The sequence below is a fragment of the Antechinus flavipes genome, chromosome 1 (genome assembly GCF_016432865.1).
Source record: "Antechinus flavipes isolate AdamAnt ecotype Samford, QLD, Australia chromosome 1, AdamAnt_v2, whole genome shotgun sequence".
Taxonomy (NCBI): Eukaryota; Metazoa; Chordata; class Mammalia; order Dasyuromorphia; family Dasyuridae; genus Antechinus; species Antechinus flavipes.
In genome coordinates, this window is record NC_067398.1 from 632,802,344 (window position 1) to 632,824,597 (window position 22,254).

Consider the following 22,254-nt stretch of genomic DNA (forward strand, 5'->3'; position numbering starts at 1 on the left):
GCTCTGCCTGAGTGCCATATTAAAACCAAATCTTGTTTAAAACTGGTTTTAAAATAACTACTGAATTTTCTGAAAAAGATGTGATTAGTTTTCATCTTGTTGAGCATTTTTTCACTAGTGCAACTTTGGAATTTTTATGAGACTTTTGGTACCTTAATGAACACCTCGCTCCGTGCTGGAAGTAATAAACACAAAGCTATTAAAGACATTCTGACTTGACTAATTGAGGTCGCTTTCGTCAGAGGCTGAGGATGTGTAACCCTTAATACGGTCTTCATTTTCAAAGGTAAATAAATCAAATCAGATTTTAATCTCACTTAATTTATCTTAATATAACTAATAAAACCAGGAAGAATACAACTTAGAAACTTTTATGATCCATTTTAGAAAGGTTTGAAGATCACCTAAATTATCATTTTAAAAAGTTTAATTTGTTTTAGTAATCTAAAAAGCCTTAGTTGAGTCCATTTAATTGGGGCAGATTATTCCCTATTAAAAAAATGTAAAACCTCATAACTAGTAATTTGTAATACATTATTTGTTCATAAATTTTAGTAACTAAGGACAGTACTTAAAAATTACAGCTGTTTGACTTTTTTTTCCTTTATTCATTCAGTTTGTCTTTTTTTTTTCCTGTAGATTTACAACACAAACTGTTTAAATTTTATTTTCTTTTGTTTCTTTATTCTGTTTAATTAAAAATGTCTTTTTTTTTTGTCAGGAAATGCCAACCATCTTGAGGAGTAAGAAGAACTCTTCGCAAACCTCATGAAAACAATGGTACGTAATCTGTTTGTTCCCAATGTTTTTGACACTTAATGGAAGATGAATATAATTTCATGCTCATCTAAAGCCGTGTGGAAAATTTCCCATGATGTTTTCTTATTATCAAGGCTAGTAATTATGGCAAATTAACTCCTAAGGTCAGAAAGAGAGCTTCTGAAATGTAAACAAGTCAGGGTTAGCAAGTATTATTATAATCTCTACTGATAGAAGTTTCATCCATCCTAATAGATTTTCATATGTTTTGATTTTGGTCAGAGTTACAATTTAATAGATTTTAGTATTAAATATCTAAATATCTCCAAGGGAAAGATCTGTTAATGTTGATTTCATTTTCTTCCATATGCATATACTTTTTAGGAGCACCAAATTACTACCTGTCGGGCTTTTACAGTTCTAATAAGACTAAAAATGATTTACAAAATAACGCATATAAAATAATTTTAAGTTTTCAAAACACTTTATATCTTACTGCATTTGATCTTCAAAAGATTGCAATCACATTTTAAAGGTATGGTTTTTATAGCACTGACGAACAATTTAAATAATTTCATTAAATACAGCTAATTTGTTCATCAGGAACTCAGAATGTTTTTATACTGCATACAATTCATACAAAGTGTCACAGTATTTACAACAATATCATTAGGGAGAAAAAAAGACGAAGTGGATTGGGTCTAAAGTAAAATGACAAAGATAATGAGAACTAAAGATACAAAATAGGGGTTGAAGGAACTCAGTAGAGAAGAGAAAATAGGGTAGGGAAATGATAGGTGTCTTCAGATATTAGACTGTCATCTCAAAGAGATGGGAAAAAAAGCAATAAAAAGAATGAAAATTTATACTATGTGCCAGGCACTCTACTAAATGTTTCACAATTATTTGTGAAATTCATTTGATCATCACAACAACATTGTGTAAGGTAAATTCCATTATTCTGTTTTACAGTTGAACACAGACATGTTAAGTGACCTGTCATATAGATAGTAAATTTCTGATGCCACATTTGGACTCAGGTCTTTTCCAATTCCAGGCCCAGGGCTTTATCCACTGAAAAAGCTACGTTTTGCTTGACTCCAACTTGTAAAAGCTTTCATTTGTATCCTAACAATGAAAGATCTTTCAAAGTAGCATGGGATGTTTTAGGAGGTGGTGAGTTCATCCTTACTATACATCTTGATGGAAGAGTCTAAATGACTATTTATTAGGGAATTCCTATTCAGATATAAGTCCACTGAGAACATTTGCAATTCTGAGATTTTGTTGAGAACATGTATAGTCATGAAAGTTCATATTGCAACAGATCCTGTTGATTATCTTTCATCTTCAAAGAGAATCAGTGTCATTATGGGGTGACGTCTGGGATTGCAGATGAAATGGATGTAAGTGAGGCAAAGTTGCTTAGTCTCACTCTTAAGTCATCAAAGTCCAGTGACAAGGCAAAAGTCAAGATGATGGAGCAGCTGGATGGCACAGTGGATTAAGCACTGACTCTGGAGTCAGGAGGATCTCGGTTCAGATCAAGGTTCAGACATTTAATACATACTAGCTGTGTGACTCTGGGCAAGACACTTAACCCTCATTGCCTCATCAAAACAAAGCAAAAAACTGTCTGGTATCTGGACAAGATTTTTTTTTAATTATTTTATTCCTTTTTTTTTCTCACAATACTGTTTTATCTTCCTAAATACATGTAAAGATAATTTATAGCATACACTTCTATAAGAGCTCATGTTGCAAACTTTTTCTCCCTCCTTTCTTCACCTCCCTCCCCAAAACAGCAAACAAGATGTAATAGGTTATACATGTATGATCCTTTTAAACATATTTCCATATTTGTCATGTTGTACATGAAAAAGCAGACCAAAAGGGAAAAATCCATGAAAGAAAAAGCAAACAAAAAAAGAAAAGGTAAAAATCCTGTGCTTCATGCAGTCTTCATAGTTTCTTTCTGAATTTGAATGGCATTTACCATCCCAAGTCTATTGGAATCTCTTGCATCACAATATTTCTGAGAAGGTCTAAGTCTCTCACAATTGATTATCACATCTTGCTGGTTATTGTTTACTATGTTCCCTTGGTTCTGCTCACTTCACTCAGAATCAGTTCATGTAAGTCTCTTCAGACTTTTCCGAAATCAGCCTGTGCATTATTTATTATAGAACAATAATATTCTATTACATTCATATACCATAACTTACTCAGCCATTCCCCATTTGATAGGCATCCATTCAATTTCCAATTTTTTGCCACTACAAAAAGAACTGCTGCAAATACTTTTTTGTACTTGTGAGTCCTTTTCCTTCTTTTATGATCTCTTAGAGATAGAATGTATATACTGTTTTATAGCCCTGTGGACATACAATTGCTCTTTGGAATAGTTAGATCAGTTCACATTTCCATCAACTGTACATTAATTTCTCAATTTCCCCACATCACTTCCAACATTTGTCATTTTTCTATCAATCAGTTAATTTGATAGGTGGGAGGTTGTACCTCTGAATTGTTTTAACTTGCATTTCTCTAATCAGTAGTGCTTTAGAGCATTTTTTCATGATTATAGATAGCCTTGATTTCTTCATCTATAAATTGCTTGTTCATATCTTTCAAAGATTTATCATATGCTGTAACTCATTTGTACAACTTTGAGATCCTTATATAAGAAACATTCTGTAAAAACAATTTTCCTTAGTTTTTTGTTTTCCTTCTAACCTTAGCTGATTTGGTTTTATATTCAAATTGTTAATTTAATCAACATTACCCATTTTGTAATTTCTCTGTCTCTTGTCATAAATTCTTCCCTTATCCACAGATGTGACAACTAAACTATTCCATCCTCCCTTAATTTGCTTAGGTATCACCTTTTTTGTCTAACTCATTTTGACCTTATCTTTGTATATGATGTGTGATGTTAGTCTATTCATAATTTCTGATAAACTGCTTTCCAGTTTTCCAAGCAGTTTTTGTCAAATATCCCCAAAATATCCTTTCCCCGAAAAGCTGGTATCATGGAATTTATTTAACACTATGTTACTGTGGTCATTACCCAGTCTTTGTTGTGTAGAGTCTTTGGGGGGTGTGAGGGAGGCAAGCCCTTCTGGTATGAGGGCTTGCTTAGCCCTTTGCAGGGCTGCTCATCCATCTTCGATATCTACCTGGATCTTCACTTTGGACTACAGGAAGCTATAGTATGCACAGTGACCGTACCCTGGTAAATAGTCTTGACAGGCTAAACCATGTTAAGGATAACTGATGGGACTCTAGTTGTTGAAGAGTTAGGGAAATGCTACCTAGGTAGTGGAAGCCTTTCTGGCAGATTGGCCAGAAGGTGGTCATGAAGGGGGCTGAAACATGGAGCATGTGATCAGACATGGAATATGCTGAGGCTGTGGGCTGCATCCTGGGCCTTGGCCAGCCCTGACTTTTGTCTTGTTTCTGAACTTCAGTGCCTGGGAGAGTCACTGAGGCTGAGCCTCAGGCAGCCCTATCTCCCTTAATTCACCTCACCCCTAAGTCGGGACCTCATTCTGTGATCTATCAGTCCTCTTGGAAAACAAAGGACAAACAACAAGAGTGTGTGCCCTGTCAGTTGCACTGCTCCACTTAATGTCTTTTAGATTGTTTTGATGATTATGCCGTTATACTAGTTTGAGATCTAGTTTGGTGAAGTCAATTTCCCTCACAGTTTTGTTTTTGATTAATTCCCTTGATATTCTTGACCTTTTATTCTTCCAAATAAATTGTGTTATTATATTTTCTAGTTCTATATAAATAATCTTTGATAGTTTGATTGGTATGGCATTAAATGAGTAAATAATTTAAATAGAATTGTCTTGTTTATTTTTTTTTGGCTTAGCATACCCACAAGCAATTAATATTTTTCCAGTTTAGATCTGATTTTACTTGTGTGGAAATTGTTTTGTAATTATGTTGGGACAGTTCTGGCTTTCTCTTGGCAGATAGACTCCCAAATATTTTGTATTATATCCAGTAATTTTAAGTGAATTTCTCTTACTATCTCTTGCTGCTGGAATTTCTTGGTAATATATAGAAATTATGATGATTTATGTGAGTTTACTTTATATCCTGGGTTTTTTTTTTGCTGGTTATTTATTATTTCAGCTAATTATTTTAGTAGATTCTCAACAACTTAAGTAGTATACTATTATATTCTCTGCAGAGATTGATAGTTAAGTTTTCTTATTGCCTATCTTAATTGCTTCTTGTTTTTTTTTAATCTTTTTTTGCTATGTCTAGCATTTCTAGTACAATATTGAATAATAATAGTGATAATAGGCATTGCTTTATGAATCTGGATCTTATTGGGAAGACTTTTAGCTAACCCCTATTACAGATAATGTTTATTAAGATAGTTTTAGATAAAAAGTACTTACATTTTAAGGAAAGCTCCATTAAATACTAAGCTCCCAAGTGTTTGTTTGTTTGTTTTTAATAGAAATGAATGTTGTTTTGTCAAGACCTTTTTTTTGTTTTTTAAAAATGTTTTCCATATTTCATGTAAAGACAATTTTAATGTTCCATTTTTAAAATTCCACTTTTAAAATTATTTTCTTCTCATTTATTCCTCTCTCCACTTGGAGATGGTAAGCAATTTGATATAGAGTATACATATGGAAAACATTTTCATATTAGTCATGTTTTGAAAGGGGACATGGACAAAGGAAAAAAAACTTTAACAAAGAAAATGAAAAATAGTATGTTTTGATTAGCATTTGTTCTCTTATCTGTTCCTTCTCTGGTTGTGGAAAGCATTTTCATCATGAATCCTTTGGGATTGTTTTGGATCATTTTGTTGCCAAGAGTACATAAATCACTCACAGTCGATCACTCTCCAACATTACTATTACTGTGTACTATGTTTTCCTGATTCTGCTCACTTCACTTTGTATCAATTTATATCTTACCCATTTTTTTTCCTGAAATCTCTTATACCAAAATAGGGTTTTATTGCAACCATATACTTCAAGGTCTCCAGATATTTCCTACTTGATGGGAATTTCAATTTCTAATTCTTTGCCCTATAGAAAGTGTGACTATATTTTTAGATAAATAGGTCTTTTTCTCTTTATTTTAAAAAATCTTTTGGGTACAGACCTAACAGTCATATTGATGGATCAAATGTTTCAAACAGTTTTATAACCTTTTGGTTTTAGTTGCAAATTGCTCTCCAAAAATGGTTCACAACATCACTAAAGTTATTGTCCCAATTGTCCTGCCAAAAGCCTTTTCTGCATCTTTGAGATAGTCATAGGATTTGGAGGACTTTATTATTGATATGGTAAATTATGCTGATAGTTTTCCTAATAGTGAATCACTCCTACATTCCTGGTATAAATCCTAACTGGTCATAGTGTTTGATCTTTGTAATATATTGCTGTAATCTCTTTGCTAATATTTGTCTTTATCTTCCCATGGCATTTTATTGATAATGAGTATAATTTTTTATTACAACATGATCTGAAAAGGATATATTTAAGATTTCAGCTTTTCTGCATTTGATTGTATAATTTTGTCCTAAGACATGGTCAGTTTTTTATGGTAAGTGGCATATACAGCTGAGAAAAGGATATATTTCTTTCTTTTCCCCTTCAGTTTCCTCCAGAGGTCTATCATATCTAACTTTTCTAAAATTCTATTTATCTTCTTCTTTATTTCATTCTGAGAAGGGAAAGTTGAAGTCCCCTACTACTATAATTTTATTGTCTCATTTTCTGTTTTAACTCATTTAAATTTTTTTAAATAACTTTTTATTGACAGAACCCATGCCAAGGTAATTTTTTACAACATTATCCCTTGCACTCACTTCTGTTCAGATTTTTCCCCTCCTTCCCTCCCTCCACCCCTTCCCCTGGATGGCAAGCAGTCTTATACATATTAAATATGTTATAGTATATCCTAGATACAATATATGTGTGCAGGACCGAACAGTTCTCTTGTTTAACAGGGAGAATTAGATTCAGAAAGTAAAAATAACCCGGGAAGAAAAACAAAAATGCAAACAGTTTACATTCATTTCCCAGTATTCCTTCTTTGGGTGTAGCTGCTTCTGTCCATCATTGATCAATTGAAACTGTAATTCATTTAACTTTTTAAAAACTTGGATGCTATATCACTTGTTGCATATATGTCTTAGTATTGTTATTATTACTTCATTGTCTTAGCAAAATGTAATTTCCTTGCTCATCTCTTTTGATTTGTTCTGTTCTTGATTTTGCTTTATCGGGAATCCTAATTGCTACCCCTGCTTTTAATAGATAATAGCATAACAGATTATGTTTCAACCCTTTATTTTACTCAGTGTATGTCTCTGCTTCAGACGTTTCTTGTAAACAACATAATGTGGGATATTCTGGTTTTTAGGCCACTCTAATTATGTTTTTTTCCACATTATGGGTTAGTTTTTTCCATTCACATTTATCCTTCTAATTATTAACTCTTTTTTTCACTTGTTTATCCTCTCTCTGTCTCTTTGTCTCTGTCTCTGTTTTTGTCTCTCTCTGTATCTGTGTCTGTCTTTAACTTTTTTATCTGCTGTACCTTCTATGAGCCTCACTCCTTTTCTTATCTCTCTTTCTTATCATCTCTCCTTACTTTCCTATAGAGTAAGATAGATTTCTACCCAACTGAATGTATTTATTATTTCATATTTCATCCATTTCCACTGAGAAGGAAGCATTAAATTTTGCCTACTACCACCACTCCATCTTGTACTCCAGTATAAAAGCTCTTTCCTATATCTTTTATGTGAGGTAATTTGATCCATTTTACTTCTCCGTTCCCCTTTCTCCAAATGCAAATCTTTATCATCCCATAATTTGGGGGTTTGGTGTTATGATCCCATCATATTCAACTCGTTACCATGCCCTGTAGGTATACTTCTAACTACTCAAAAATGATAAAATTACATATGAGTTGCAAGTATCACTTTACATAATAAACAAGTTAAACATTGAATCCTTAGTAGTTTTTTCCTTTTTTTTTTTCTTTTTTCCTTGCCTTCTTTTCCCCTAGCTTTATGTGTTTCTTATATCTTGCATTTTAAAATCATATTTTTTGTTCAGGTCTTTTCATCAAGAATACTTAAACATTCTCAATTTCATTAAATATTCATTTCCCCCTGAAAAATTATACTCAGTTTTCCTCAGTAGATATTCTTATTTGTAGTTTTAGCTCCTTTACTCTTTAGGATATTAAATTCCAAGCCCTCTGCTCTTCTGACATGAAAACTTCTAAATCCTGTTTTATCTTGACTTTGACTTCACAATATTTGAATTGTTTCTTTCTGGTTGCTTGCAGTATTTTCTCCTTGACCTGCGAGTTATGGAATTTGATTGTAATAGTCCTGGGAGTTTTCATTTGGGGATTTTTTTCAGGAGATAGTGAATTCGTGCAATTTCTATTTTACCCTCTGATTCTAAGATAACAGGGCATTTTTCCTTAATAATTTCTTAAAATAGATCTAACTTCTTTTTCAGATTGCAATTTTCAGGTAGTCCAATAATTCTTAAATTTTTTTCACTTTGATATGTTTTCCTAGTAATTTTTTTCAGTGAGATTTCACATTTCTTATATTTTTTCATTCTTTTGTTTAGTTGTTTCTTATTATCTCATGGAATAATTAATTTCCATTTGCCCAATTTAAATATTAAGTAATTTTTTCGTGTATTTTTATACATCTTTCAATTTTTTGTCTGCTTCCTTTATCAAACTCTTGATCTTTTTTTCATGATTCCTGTACATCACTCTTATTTCTTTTCCAAATTTTTCTCTACCTTTTTCATTTCATTTTTAAGATACTTTTTGAGATCTTTCAGTAATTATTTTGGTGCCTAACACCAATTCAGATTTTTTATCAGCACTTTGAACATCGCCATTTTGGCATTGTTCTTTTATGAGTTTGTATTTTTGATCTTTCTTGTCACTTTAATAATAATCATTTGTGATCAGATTCTTTTTGTTTGTTTGTTTATTCATTTTTCCAACCTATTATTTGACCTTAAATTCTGTGTTTAAATTGTGCTTTGCTCCTGGGTGGAACAGGCATTGTTCCAAGCTTCATGGGATTTTTTTGTACTACTATATTCAAAGGTAATTCTAGAGACTTGCAAATTTTCTTTTTTTAAAAATTTATTTATTTTTATTTATTTTTTTAATAACTTTTTATTGATAGAACGCATGCCGGGGTAATTTTTTTACAGCATTATCCCTTGCATTCACTTCTGTTCCAATTTTTCCCCTCTCTCCCTCCACCCCTTCCCCCAATGGCAAGCAGTCCTTTACATGTTGAATAGGTTACAGTATATCCTAGATACAATATATGTGTGCAGAACCGAACAGTTTTCTTGTGGCACAGGGAGAATTGAATTTAGAAGGTATAAATAACCCGGGAAGAAAAACAAAAATGCAAGCAGTTTATATTCATTTCCCAGTGTTCTTTCTCTGGGTGTAGCTGTTTCTGTCCATCTTTGATCAATTAAGGCTCTCTTTATCGAAGAGATCCACTTCCATCAGAATATATCCTCAAACAGTATCATTGTTGAGGTATATAATGATCTCCTGGTTCTGCTCATTTCACTCAGCATCAGTTCATGTAAGTCTCGACAGTCCTCTCTGTATTCATCCTGCTAGTCATTCCTTACAAAACAATAATATTCTATAACAGTCATATACCACAATTTACTCAACCATTCTCCAATTGATGGGCATCCATTCATTTTCCAGCTTCTAGCCACTACAAACAGGGCTGCCACAAACATTTTGGCACATACAGAGACCTGCAAATTGTCAATTATTCTGAGGTGGTGAGCTGAGCTCTGCTCTGAGAATGGCTAAAGCCCTTTTTTCCACCTTGGAACTATGAGCAGGATCCCTACTCCCATAGACCTGTGACCTGGATCCTTGTTTGGGCATTGCAGCAGAGCCTTGCACCCAATTCCAGCAAAGTTTCCCCAGGAGTCTCCTTCTAACCAATTGTCTAGTCCCATTACCATCTGTGATGCGAGAGCTCCAGAGATCACTATGACCAGTTTGTCCCCCCAATACCTGGCCTGATTTTTCAGAGCCCAGCCTGTTGCTGATTTGATGGGGCACTCTCTGTACTGAATATTACTCCACTCATTGCAATCAGAGAATTTTGCTGTGACCTTCTAAATTTTTGGACTAGTGTTTCACCCTTTTGGGGGAAGGGATTTCACCCTTTTGTTGGTTTTGTCACTACAGAAGTCATAGTTGAGGCATTATTTTAAAAATTTGGGGAGGAGAATTTGATGTTCTACCATCTTGGCTCCTTTTTCATTTGTCTTAAATCTTTACTGATTTCCCTTCTGTTGCCACATTACATAACAAATATTTCCTTGTCTCCCTCATCCTCAAAATATGTATATGATTTAAATGTAAAGGGTGATAATATAAGAAAATTAGGAGATCAAAGAATATTTTGTCAAATCTATGGAGAAAAGAGGAATTTATGACCAAACAAGAAATAGAGAACATTTTAAAGTGGAAAATGGATCCTTTTGATTATATTAAATTAGGACATTTCTTCACAGACAAAACCAATACAACAAGATTATAAGTAAAGCAGAAAGCTAGGAAACATTTTTCAGCCAGTATTTCTGATAAAGGTCTCATTTCTCAAATATATAGAGAACTATGTCAAGTTTATAAGAACATAAGTCATTCCCCAATGATAAAAAATGATATCAAAGGATATGAACAGGCAATTTTCAGAAGAAGAAAATAACACTAACTAGATTAATGTGAAAAATATTACATATCATTATTGATTAGATAAATGCAAATTAAAGCAATTCCTGAGGTACCAGCTCACACTGATCATATTAGCTTATAGGAAAAAATGTCAAAGTAAATGATATTGAAAGGGGTATAGGAAAACTGAGACACTAATATACTGTTGGAGAAGTTGTGAACTGATATAACCATTATAGAAAATTTGGAATTATGCTCAAAGGGCTATAAAATTGTGCATATCCTTTGATCCAGCAATACCAGTCCTAGGTCTTTATCCAAAAGAAATCATAAAAAAAGGAAAATGATCCACTTATACAAAAATATAAGCTCTTTTTGGGGTAGCAAAGAACTGAAAATTGATGGGATGTCTATCAATTGGAGAACGGCTGAACAAGTTGTATCATATGAATGTGATGGAATTCTTTTATTCTATAAGAAATAATGAGCAGATGGATTTCAGAAAAAAACAGGAAAGACTTCCATAAACTGATGCTGACTGAAGTGAACAGAATCAAGAGAACATTATATGGTCATAGATTTAGCTTTTCTTAGAAATGCAATGATCCAAGACAATTCCAAAAGACTTGGGATGGAAAATGCTATCTACATCCAGAGAAAGAACTATGGAGTCTGAATGCAGATTGAAGCATTCTATTTATACTATTAAAATTTATTTTTTTACTAGGGGTTTTTCCCTTTTCTTATTCTTTCACAACACAATATGTAAATATTGTGTTTAATATGATTGTACATATATAGCCTAAACAGATAAGAAAGAAAGAAAAAGGAAAAAGAAAGGGAAAGGAGGGAAGGAAAGAAAGAGGGAAGGGAGAATGAGAAGGAAGAAAGAGGCAAAAGGAAAGAAGGAAAGAATGGAAGGAGGGATAAAAAGAATTATGAATTACCATGAGAAGTTAAAGAGCTTCCAGTAAAGTACAATTACAATGGTGAAGGTCCTTGAATCCATATCTTATAAGGATAATTGTAAATTACTGAGTCTCAGGGGACATGGTAGTTGTTCGTAAGCTTGTGAAAGATTGTCATGTGGTGAAATTGGAATGTTCTTTTTTGATCCCAAACTACAAAAAGTAAGGGAAAAAGTTTATAGAGTTAAGTTGAGGATTGATGTAGAAAACAAAATTTTAACACTAGAGTTAGATAAGAGTATAATGGGGCACTTGTTTAGGACTTAAGTTCCACATGGATTCTAGAGTTCAAAATGGTCATTCATAGAGTGATCAAAACTGAAGAGAAGGAATTGTGGCCAGAGATGAATAGAGAAAAATGAAGTCAAGATAAGAATATAATAGGTTTAAAAATAAGAATAAAAAATAGTTGTGATCAGAAGTATGTATATTGAAGTACCTGTTTATATCAGACAGAGGTTCTTAATCTTAACCAGGATTCATGGATACCTACCCCATATACACATCTTGACCTCTGTGGATATCAAGGATCTGTGAACTTGCAGAAAAAAAAATTACATCTTTATTTACACTAACCATTTAACCTGCTTTGTAATGGTCTGTTTTTTATGCATTTTCAAATAATCACACAAGTGTCTGTGGCCTTCAGCAGACTACCAAGGAGAGCTCTGTGACGAAAAATGTTAAAGAACACCCAACATAAGGGATGCACTTAGAATGGAAAGAACACTGAAACACAAGTACTGACCATCTTAAGAAAAGAGGGAGAATAGCATATAGGCTAGTAAATGACTAGGATTTTAACTAGGTGATAAAGATTAATAGAATAAACCTTATAGATTAAAATGTGATTGAGTGATGATAACAAAGACACAATCTGGAAATATCTTAGCTTTTTTTTAAACCAGATTACAAGAACTTTAACTTTTTCTCCCCTTTTTACATCCTTTATTTTTTTTTATTGCTTCCTTTTTAAAATAATTATTTCTCATGTATTCTCCACAATGTCTACAGCCTGCTCAAAATAGAGGGACTCAAACCAACAAAGCTCCTCTAGGAAGGGCTTGGGTATTAGTATTGGCACTATTTTCTTTATTAGTAAAGGACTTTTGAAAAAAATAATTCATTTAAAAAAGAAAAGGTATCCTTCAGCCTCATAACCAAAATTCATCACATATTTCTCTTTTTGTTTAAATTGCATGTGAAGTGATAAATGTCTTAACAAAAATTCTATGTTTTGCAGATACTTATATTTATTAAGAATTTTACATATAATTTTTAAAAACAGGCAAAAAATAATATCTGCTAAGAATCTTCATTTGTAACTCTTACCTGACTTTATTAAATGTGCTTGTAGAACAACATTCCTTGATTTAAGAAACTAATAATCTAGTAGAGGAGCTAAAATATACACATGGATACTGACTTAATGATGTGTGTATATGTATGCATACATTTGTGTCTGTGTTTGTATACTCATACAGGTTGGTGTATGACAATATATCAAAAGGAAGAGGGCACTAATTTCTTTTTTACAAAAGTAACTGAATTAAAAAATTAGTGTCCATTTCAGTATAAAATAAGTCACATCTGACTCTATATTTTGCATTGTTTTACTCCAGATTTTGAGCAAGGCCCACTAAAAGATTTATCTTTGTCTTGAACCCTTAAGGTCTACAATAGACTAACATTATGAATTTTCTGTACCATCTCCAAAACAAGAAGTTCTGCCCAAAGCCAATGACTTACCAGTTTGTGAACCTACAAAAATATGTTTTCTGTATACAATAACTATTTTTGGAAAGTGGTTTATCTTTAGAAGTCTCCCACCCAGTTGTGAACTACATTCTTGATTACTCAAAAAAAAGTGACATGTTATTGCTAAATCATTATGAATAATATCTGAATATCCTGAGAAATGAGAGGTATTACAAGACAGAAAAAGGGCAACTGTTATCCACTATCAAAAAAGGAAGAAAACTATATCTAAATATATAAAATAATTTCTTATATTATTGACCTGTAAGCTTGAATTCAGTTATGGAAAAAAATTCAAGCAGGTCATTAAAGATGTAGTTACTAGACATCTAGAAAAGCAAGTATTAGAAGAATCAAGATAGTTTTAAAAGATCATGCCAAATTACCCTAGTTTCTTTTTTCTCAAGTCTACCAAGCTATTAAAAGGAACGTTATGGATATTTTACCTAGGTCTTACTTAGCAAAGCATTTCATCAAACGATTCATTCAGTTCTTTTGGAAGAGATGTATACTAACAAATACTACAATTAGGTTGATTCAAAAAGTCTTAGTGGTTCAATGTTAATATGGCCATCAAATTCTAGGGAAGTATTCCTGATGGATGTGCTTTACCTTGTACTAATCATTTAACATTTTTATCAGTTACTTGAATAAAGGTAGAATTAATAAACTAGATGGCAGAATTAGAATCTAAAATTATCTAGATATATTTAGGATATTGTTGAACTTAAGATGAAATTCAATAAAGATAAAAGACTACTCTTGAGTTCTAAAAATAAGTCCCACAACTGAAGGACATGGGATCTAAACCTACAAACTTAAATTAATCAGTCATGTGATAGGACAATCAAGAAAACTCATATGATCTTGGGTTATATTAAGAGGCATAGTTTCCAGGAATAAAGAACTGATATATTCCTTGTACTTTACCGTACTCAGATCACATTTAGTTTATTGAGTTCAATTGTAGCCACCATAGTTTAAGAAGACCATCAGCAAGATAAAAATGTCTAAAAGAAGGAAATATGAATGATGAAAAGCCTTGAGTCCCATGTCCAATCAGCTTCAGTTAAAGGGAATTATATTTAGCCCAGAGAACAGAATATACTGGGAACATAATAAGTTTGCTTATGGTTTTGAAGAATTTCCATATGAAAGAGGAATTAGATTTAAATTTTTACCCAAATGGCATAATTGGGAGCAGTGGGTGGCGATGTCAGAGAAAAATTACATTTGATATCAGGAAAAAAATGTTCCCTAATTATTGGATCTTTCCAGTAATAGAACGGGCTGCCCACAGAGTGTGTGAGTTTCCCATCACTAGAAATCTTCATGTGAAGGACTAATAGATGACTATTTGTTAAGTACACTACAGTGAGGGTTGCTTTTGTGCAATCTATCAAAGCTTCTGAGTCCCTTCTAAGTATCAAATTCTATGATTCTGTGATGTCAGTAGTCACTCCAAAAATTCAGATTATAGCCTAGTCATCTTCTTATTTATTTAATAATAATGATGGTAATAATAGTTCATATATATGTACATAGCTAAACTTATATGATATGTATAAACTATATAGTTCATAATATATAGACTATATTATATGTGTGTATCTATAATCATAAAATTTACAAACATTTTACATATTTCATTTGATCCTCACAATTACCCTATATATAAGGTAGATGCTCTTATCTCTCTTCAGAGATTTTCACAAGGGGTACTCACATACTGAGGATCTTAATTAAATTTCCTCAACATGATAAGGATAACATTGAAGCAATCAAGCTATCCATTAATTACTCCTTGGCTTTTATGTGAACAACTCACCTTTTCCACTTACCTATGTCTTTAATAACATTCTTTTTGTTACTTTTTTCCTTTGTAATTTGTAGATTTTTATTTACACATGCCTCTTCATTGTCCTTGGAGTAATCTTTAACTTAAAATTCCTTGGAGATTGAAGTGCTGTGTTATTCATAGCCCTACAATATCATCAAGAATATTGTTATTAAACAGATGGGCCTTTGTTTCATGGAGAAACAGAGTGTCATTAAAAAAAAAAATTGCAGCTTCCCAAAAGTAATTTACCCCTCTATCCTCTTTCTGTCCAATTCAGGGTACAACTCATAGTCTATTTGCATATATTTCCTGTGAGCATAGTTAGTCCAAACTGTTTTGTGTCATTATATATCTCATTTAGAAAACTTGGCAATCCTCCAGAGTTTGATGCAAGTAGCGTGATGTCCTGTACAAAACTAGACCTCACTATCCCTCTTAAATTTGGATTCACTGAATCTCTTTCAAAATTGAAAAATAACTTTTTTGGACATATTTCTTTCTGTTTTTTGCTTCATTTTATGTAATAATTAGAGGACTATTACATGGGATTCTCTCTGTTGTCAGTCTTTCAAAGGATCCTTTATAATTTTGACATATGCATGAAATACCTGGTGTGTAAGAAATGGTACTTTGTGCTAACATATATTTTATAGTCAGCAAAAAATAATCATTGTGGGTAGTTATATATTTTCTATATCTTTTTATTCAATTGGGTCAGAATAAAGACATGATCAACTGATGTTTTACTTGTGAAACCTTAATGTTACTTCTAATATTCTCATCTAGAGTACCTGCTGAGCATGTATAGATTATTCTAATAAAAATTTGGAGATGGGAAAGTAGGCTCATGAATCAGTAGTTATTGATGCTTATTTGGACTTTTTTTGGATTAAAGTCTGAGACTTTTAAAAAATACCTTTTAAATTTTACCCTCCTTTCAGATACCTTGAAAATCCCTCAGAGCCTTCAAAACTGTATTGCTTCCACCAGCTTCTTCTCGGTAGTAGACATGATCTAGTTCCTCCATTTTCATCTGTTTTCTTCAGCAACATTTCTTTCCTCTACAAGCATATCCAGAGATATGCCTTATTTTAAATAAAAGTTTGTGATATTAAGTTCCCAATGTTGTGTCTCCACTGAACTTCGTGGTGAAAAGGGTTTGTTGTTAAAAGTCTTAATGATCACTTTCATCTTTTATCATTTTATGACTTTCCTTTTAATTATTTACATTAGTGGTCTCAGGGTGACTGCTTGGCTGGACAACACACTGAGGGGGTCTTCTTTCATTGCTTCTAATTTTTTGAGGTAGTACTTCTAGTAATTTTCCATCAGCTATTAGAATTTTAAAAAGAATTTATTTTAAAACTTATGTTACCTTTGGATGTTATCTCCTTGCTTAGCAACTAGAGTCTAGAGAAAAATCTCAGAGTCCTCTGTTCTTATTATAACAATGGATTTATTTTAGTTGAACTTATATGTGAAATTGACATAATTATTGTTTATGTCCTTAAGTACACATTCACTTAACATTTTATTCTGACAACTTTTTGAAATACGTAGAATTGATTATTTTAACTTCATCGCTTAACTTTTTTTCTTTTTGTTTTGAATTAATTTTTATCTTTGCTCTATCAACCTAATGATGTAAAGGTGTGATTCAGAAATGATGCCCACATCAGTTGTTCCTGTCTGTTATAATTTAAACAGTTGTACTTTTTTGTCAGATAGAGTCAGTGAAAATTTATTAAGTTCTTACTCTAATTCAAGGCACTTGGAAAAGTTCCAGGAATACAAAGAAAGTCAAAAATATTCTGTAGCTCCAAAGAGCTTATGATCTGGTTGAAGAGACAGCATGCAGGTAACTCGAAGATATACTTGTAGATATTCTCAAGAAAAGCTATTAGCATTAAGGGAGACCCATGAAAGCTTCTTACAGAAGATAGGATTTTATCTGAAATTTGAAGTAAACCAGAGAAGCCAAGAGGCTGAAAGGAATTATTTACTTCTTAATATGAACAGGGCTTTTTATTTCTTAAAGTACACATGGTTTTTCCACTTGAGGCTTCTGGACAGGTTATAGAACTTAAATAATTTTTCATCCTTTATGCGTGAACCGCGTTTTTTCAACATACTTTCCATTTCCATTTATACTCAGCCTTTCCATTGGAATCATTGAATATCAAAGTATATATTTTTATTTCTTTGAAGGATCAAAACAAGTTCTTCAAGAAAATCATTACCTCTGTTCTCTAAAACAGTTGCATAAATTATGATTGTTTTTATCTTGGTCCTTTTGCAAAAACTATTGGCACTATAAGATGATCAATTGTTTCACAAAATGATATTTATTCCTGCCTTGCATGCATCATACAAACCAAGTCCACCATCTCCTTTATTTTCCTCTCCAAAAAGGAAAATTCCATTTATCTTCAATTTCCTTCTTCTAGCTTTACTTATAGTAAAATGTAAAAATTGATGAAAATCTTTTCCTCTAGTATAATGTATACTTGTTGACCATTAGACAAAGATCTCACATTAAGAGTATTAACAGCAAAGTTATTGATTGTAGATGATTCTAAAGCCCTTGTGATTTATAGAACTTTTTTGTTACATTTGAAACTGGAAGCAGAATGGGCCTACATAAGACTGAGGACACTGATAAATTTTTTTTTTCTTTTATGGAATACCTTGGCCAAAGAATTTATCCCTAACTGATAAGTTTACTAGTGAATGAGCCTCTCTGTACTTAATTGGATTTATTCTTGAAAAGGTGACTCACTCTGTTTCTGGAATAATATATTTGAAGCCTTTTCACCTTGGTTTGAAGTATTTGAAGGCTCTGAGTTATTATGCTAAGACTTTGAGAACCAAAGTCATGACGTGATGAGGCATCAGAACAAAAATCCTTGAGGATGCCCTGTCCATGCAAAAAAAAAAAAAAGTTAAGCCTAAATTCAAGACACTTCAGAGTCATGTTGCATGTTGTTTATTACAAAATATAAGCCTTAGGATATAATTTTCCTTAAACCTTGTCTTACCTCCCTCTCCCCCCATAATAGCCAGTATTGAAAACTGAAAACATCAATACATCAACTGAAAAACATCAATACAAAGGGTAGAAAATATTTTCATCGTTTATTGAAAGAGGCTGTGAGTTTTTAAAAATGAGTTTCTGAAATGAACCAGTTGAAAAAAAATAAATCTGTGTCCTAGGAAAGATTATTGTTATAAAAATTTTAGCAACTTTTAATTATTTGATCTTATGCTATTTTCATTAATTAACATAAATTGATGTTATTGTTTCTCAGATTTTTTAAGTGAGTCTTACAAAAGTTAGTTTTTTGTTAGTTTAATTGAACTTCAAGTATGAAGTTTAGAAAAGGAGGTAAAATTAGAGCATCTGTTCCCATGCAAGGTAAAATCTAAGCAAGTTAAAAATATGTCCCCCTTTGCTATATGCTTGCTTAAACTTTGAAATTTGAAAGTGAAATGTAATCTAGGTAACTTAAGTCTAATTAAGTATATTAATTTAATATTACATCAATTTGCATTTAGTTGGTATATTATTATTGAATTAGTTTGCATTAGAATATTAAGGAATAGATAGAAGTATTTAGAAAACTTGTCTCTTAAAAGTCATTATTTTTTAGATATGAAAAATAAATGTGTACCTCACTAGAATGATGCATTGTAGTATATGTGTCAATGTATCTGACTTCTCAATGAATATTAAATATTCAAGTACTTGTACTAATGCAAAGGAATGGATGTAAAAAGAAAAAAAGCTTCCAAGGCTTCCTTGATTGGCCCTATAGAAGGAAAAATTCACTAGCAGCATCCGTATTCTTGAACTCTGAAAGTGGTGGTTGTCCCTGAAAATTAAATAAAATCTCAACTTTGCTTTTTCAATCAGACTTAATTGTTTCAGAAAGCAGCCACTTCATTCAGCAGCCACTTACTAAGCATCTGCTGAATTACTCAGTCAAGAAGGATGGAAAAGCTTAATTAATAGCTGCCATGTAATGCCATATGCATTTTAAGTTTACAAAGCACTTTACAAATATCATCTTATTTGATCCTCACATAACCACACAAGGTAGGTGCTATTATTATCCCTATTTTATAGGTGAGCAAACTGTGGCAGCCAGAGGCCACCTAACTTGTACCAGAACCATGCAGCAACTAAGTATTTGAGGTTAAATTTGAACTCAGGACATCCCGAATGTAGGTCCAGCACTTAACCATTGTTTCCTGTAGCTGCTTCTAAATTTGTCCTCTAAATGTCGGTATTTCTGTTTTAGGAAACCATCAATTCCAAATCACCCAGGTTTATCACTTCAGAGTTTCCTTTTACTCTTCACCTTCGCTCTTCCCTTCAGTTGACACATCCCATTTGATTCCAATCCCTCAGTATCTCTTCAACCCCTTCTCTTTTCCTGAGGGTCCCTAAATCAGGTCCCCATCTCCAGCTCGGTCTTCCTGAGTGGGATCTTTCTCTCCAAGCCATCCTCTACCTAACTTCGAACTGTCTCCCTGAGATTCGCGCCTGCGCTGGTTCCAAGACAGCAAATTGGAGCTGCCATTGAAGGATCGCTAGCATCCTTGCCTTCCAGCCCAGCTTACCTTCCCAGCCTTGTTGGACACATTTCTGGGCTCAGCACAAGGCCGGTCACACATTAAGCACCTGATAAACCCGCGGCAGCTTCCCTGACGCCATTCTGCCCTGTATTCGCGGGCACGCTCACGTCCGGAGCTAGCCCTGGAGCGCACTCCCCTCGCTACCTCCGGGCAGAAGACGGCTTTCCTCCGCACTCGGGCCCGCTTCACCCACTTTGCCTTTCCCGAGTCTTAGTTTAATGCCCCCTCCAGGTGCTCACCAGTGTGTGTCTGCGGGAGGGCGGGAGCTGCTGGGGGCCGGAGCTGCTTTCCTGTGTGGACGTGGATGCTTTGCACACTTATTTTCGGCAAGGGGTCAGGACCGGGGTGCTAATAGTTGGGGGAACTTTGTGCGTAATCCTTCGGAGACGGCGCCCTCGGAGGTTACCAGTTATTCCCCCCGCAGATACAGGGCCGATATGTGACAGAGGCAGGACTTGCCCCTTGGCCTTCCCCCTCTGAGGCCGAGACCTCCCTTCTCCGACCACACACCGTGGGGTGTAAAGGAAACATGCAGGAAGGCTGGAGAGCATTTTACAAGAGAAAATTGGGAGCAGAGATCAGCTTCCCTCAGAGTTAAGAGAGGCTTCATGAGGATGCAGCCCTGGCCGCCGCATCAGCTTTTGCCTTCTTTTAGCCTCCATAGTACTCCTTATTGCTGACTCATTTTCCCCTTGCCATCTCACATGTAGCATTCTTTTCACTTATAGATGTCTTATCCCCCTAACTCACTTTCCTCCTCTTCAAAATGAAGAGATTGAATTACATGATTTCTAAATTTCATTTCAGCTCTAAACCTCTAATTCTTTTCATTTTATTTCAGATTCATGTTTTTAAAAATACTCTTTTCCTCTTTGTATCCCCCACAATGTCTGGAATGCCATTATATAGGAGCACATTTAGCTAAAATTGAATTTTGATTATTTAACTAATTGGTGTATTGGCTGTCATGAGAGCAGCAGTGTAGCTTTGCTTTTTTTTATTTTCATTTTCATATATCTTTAAAAAGCCCATAAAAGCACTATGCTAACAAATATTAGAGACTCATAAAATCTTAGTTGGAAGAGGCCCCAGGAATAATGTCATCTATCCTCTACCTGGACAAGATCTCCTCCCTACAAAATCAGTTATCTCCCTTTTTTTTTTTTTTTAAATCTAGTCTCTTTGTATTTTACAAATACAATCATACAAGCTTATGGAATAAGAACTTACTTAACAAAGACAACCATATAGAAAAAATTTGTTTTAGAATGTTTCCCATCTTATATCAAAATAATTCCCAAGTAGATACATTTAAAGTTTTAATCATTAACAATTTTTTTTATTATTATAGCTTTTTATTTACACAATATGTGCATGGGTAACTTTTCAGCATTCAAAATCAATTATCTCTTAAAGAAACATCCAAAAAATGTAGTTTGAATGAAATGAAATCCTAAATGTTTAGAAAAATCCCAGGAATTATATAGCTAGGGACTAACTTTATATTTTGATATTAGATATGCCATGGGCAAAGAAAGTTGTGTTACCATTTTGGATTTGTAAATTTTCTCTGTAATCAACCCTTTAAATTTCCCATTAAATAATCTTTCAGTTGCTGATTAATTGCATAAGCATGCATTTGTTTTTGTTAAAAATAAATATTTTTATTTTGTGTACATTTAAACAATTAACCATGGTGGATTTTTTGGTATTTTCCATAAATTCACCCAAATCTTTAATCTTTTTAATTGCTGTGATCTTTTCTCTGTCACCAGCCAATACCAGAGGTTTCATAGGAATTATTCATTTCCAGATGCATACAATTTGTTTTTTTTACTCTTTTCTTTTCCAGGGACTTCTTGTTCATTATGGACTGTTTACGAGTACTCAATTCACCGGAGTGCCTAAGCAGTAATGAGATTCGTTTTGGAACTCTACAACTTCTATTGTTGGGGTCTTTCTATTTTGTTAAGCAATTTATAAAATGATATGGTTCTTATTTAGAACCGCTGTTACAAAAGCCCTTGTTTTAACAGTTTGACTGGTAATTTAAAAAGTGTGTCTATCTGAACTACATTAAACAAACAAAAAATGATTCTTGTGTTTTCCTCTTCTGTGTTTTGCCCCAATTATGGCCATATCTGAGACACAAGCCACTGCATGAAGTCAAAGTTTTTTCTTCAATTCCAAAAATGATTTATCCATCTTTGTTATGGACCAATAAATATGATAACATTTGGCTAAAATGATTCTGTCATGTGAAAGGTTAATTGTAACTCTTGTGCCTGAAGCAAGAATTACTGGCAGAAATTGTAGAAACCTGATTTTCATTCCTTTCTATAATTTGTTGTAGAATACAAAGGTCATAATCCCCATGGACCATATTATACTGTCATTCTCTTTTCAATGTTTCCCAGTGCATTGTGGTTTTAATTTAATAAGCCCCGGGAGGCTGTGTTTTATTTCTTTGGATAGAAACTCACACAACATGTTTTCCAATCTTGGAATTTCAAGATAGGCTGTGTGCATTGTTAAAAC

General features: G+C 33.3%; 1 long non-coding RNA gene across 1 annotated transcript; it reads left to right on the forward strand.

The window, feature by feature from the left end:
• The first annotated feature begins 636 nt into the window (after positions 1-636).
• Positions 637-21,811, forward strand: LOC127544479 (uncharacterized). Its single transcript, XR_007949454.1, has 2 exons — positions 637-780; positions 21,569-21,811. It is a non-coding gene; the product is annotated as an uncharacterized LOC127544479 (long non-coding RNA).
• The last annotated feature ends 443 nt before the right edge of the window (positions 21,812-22,254 follow it).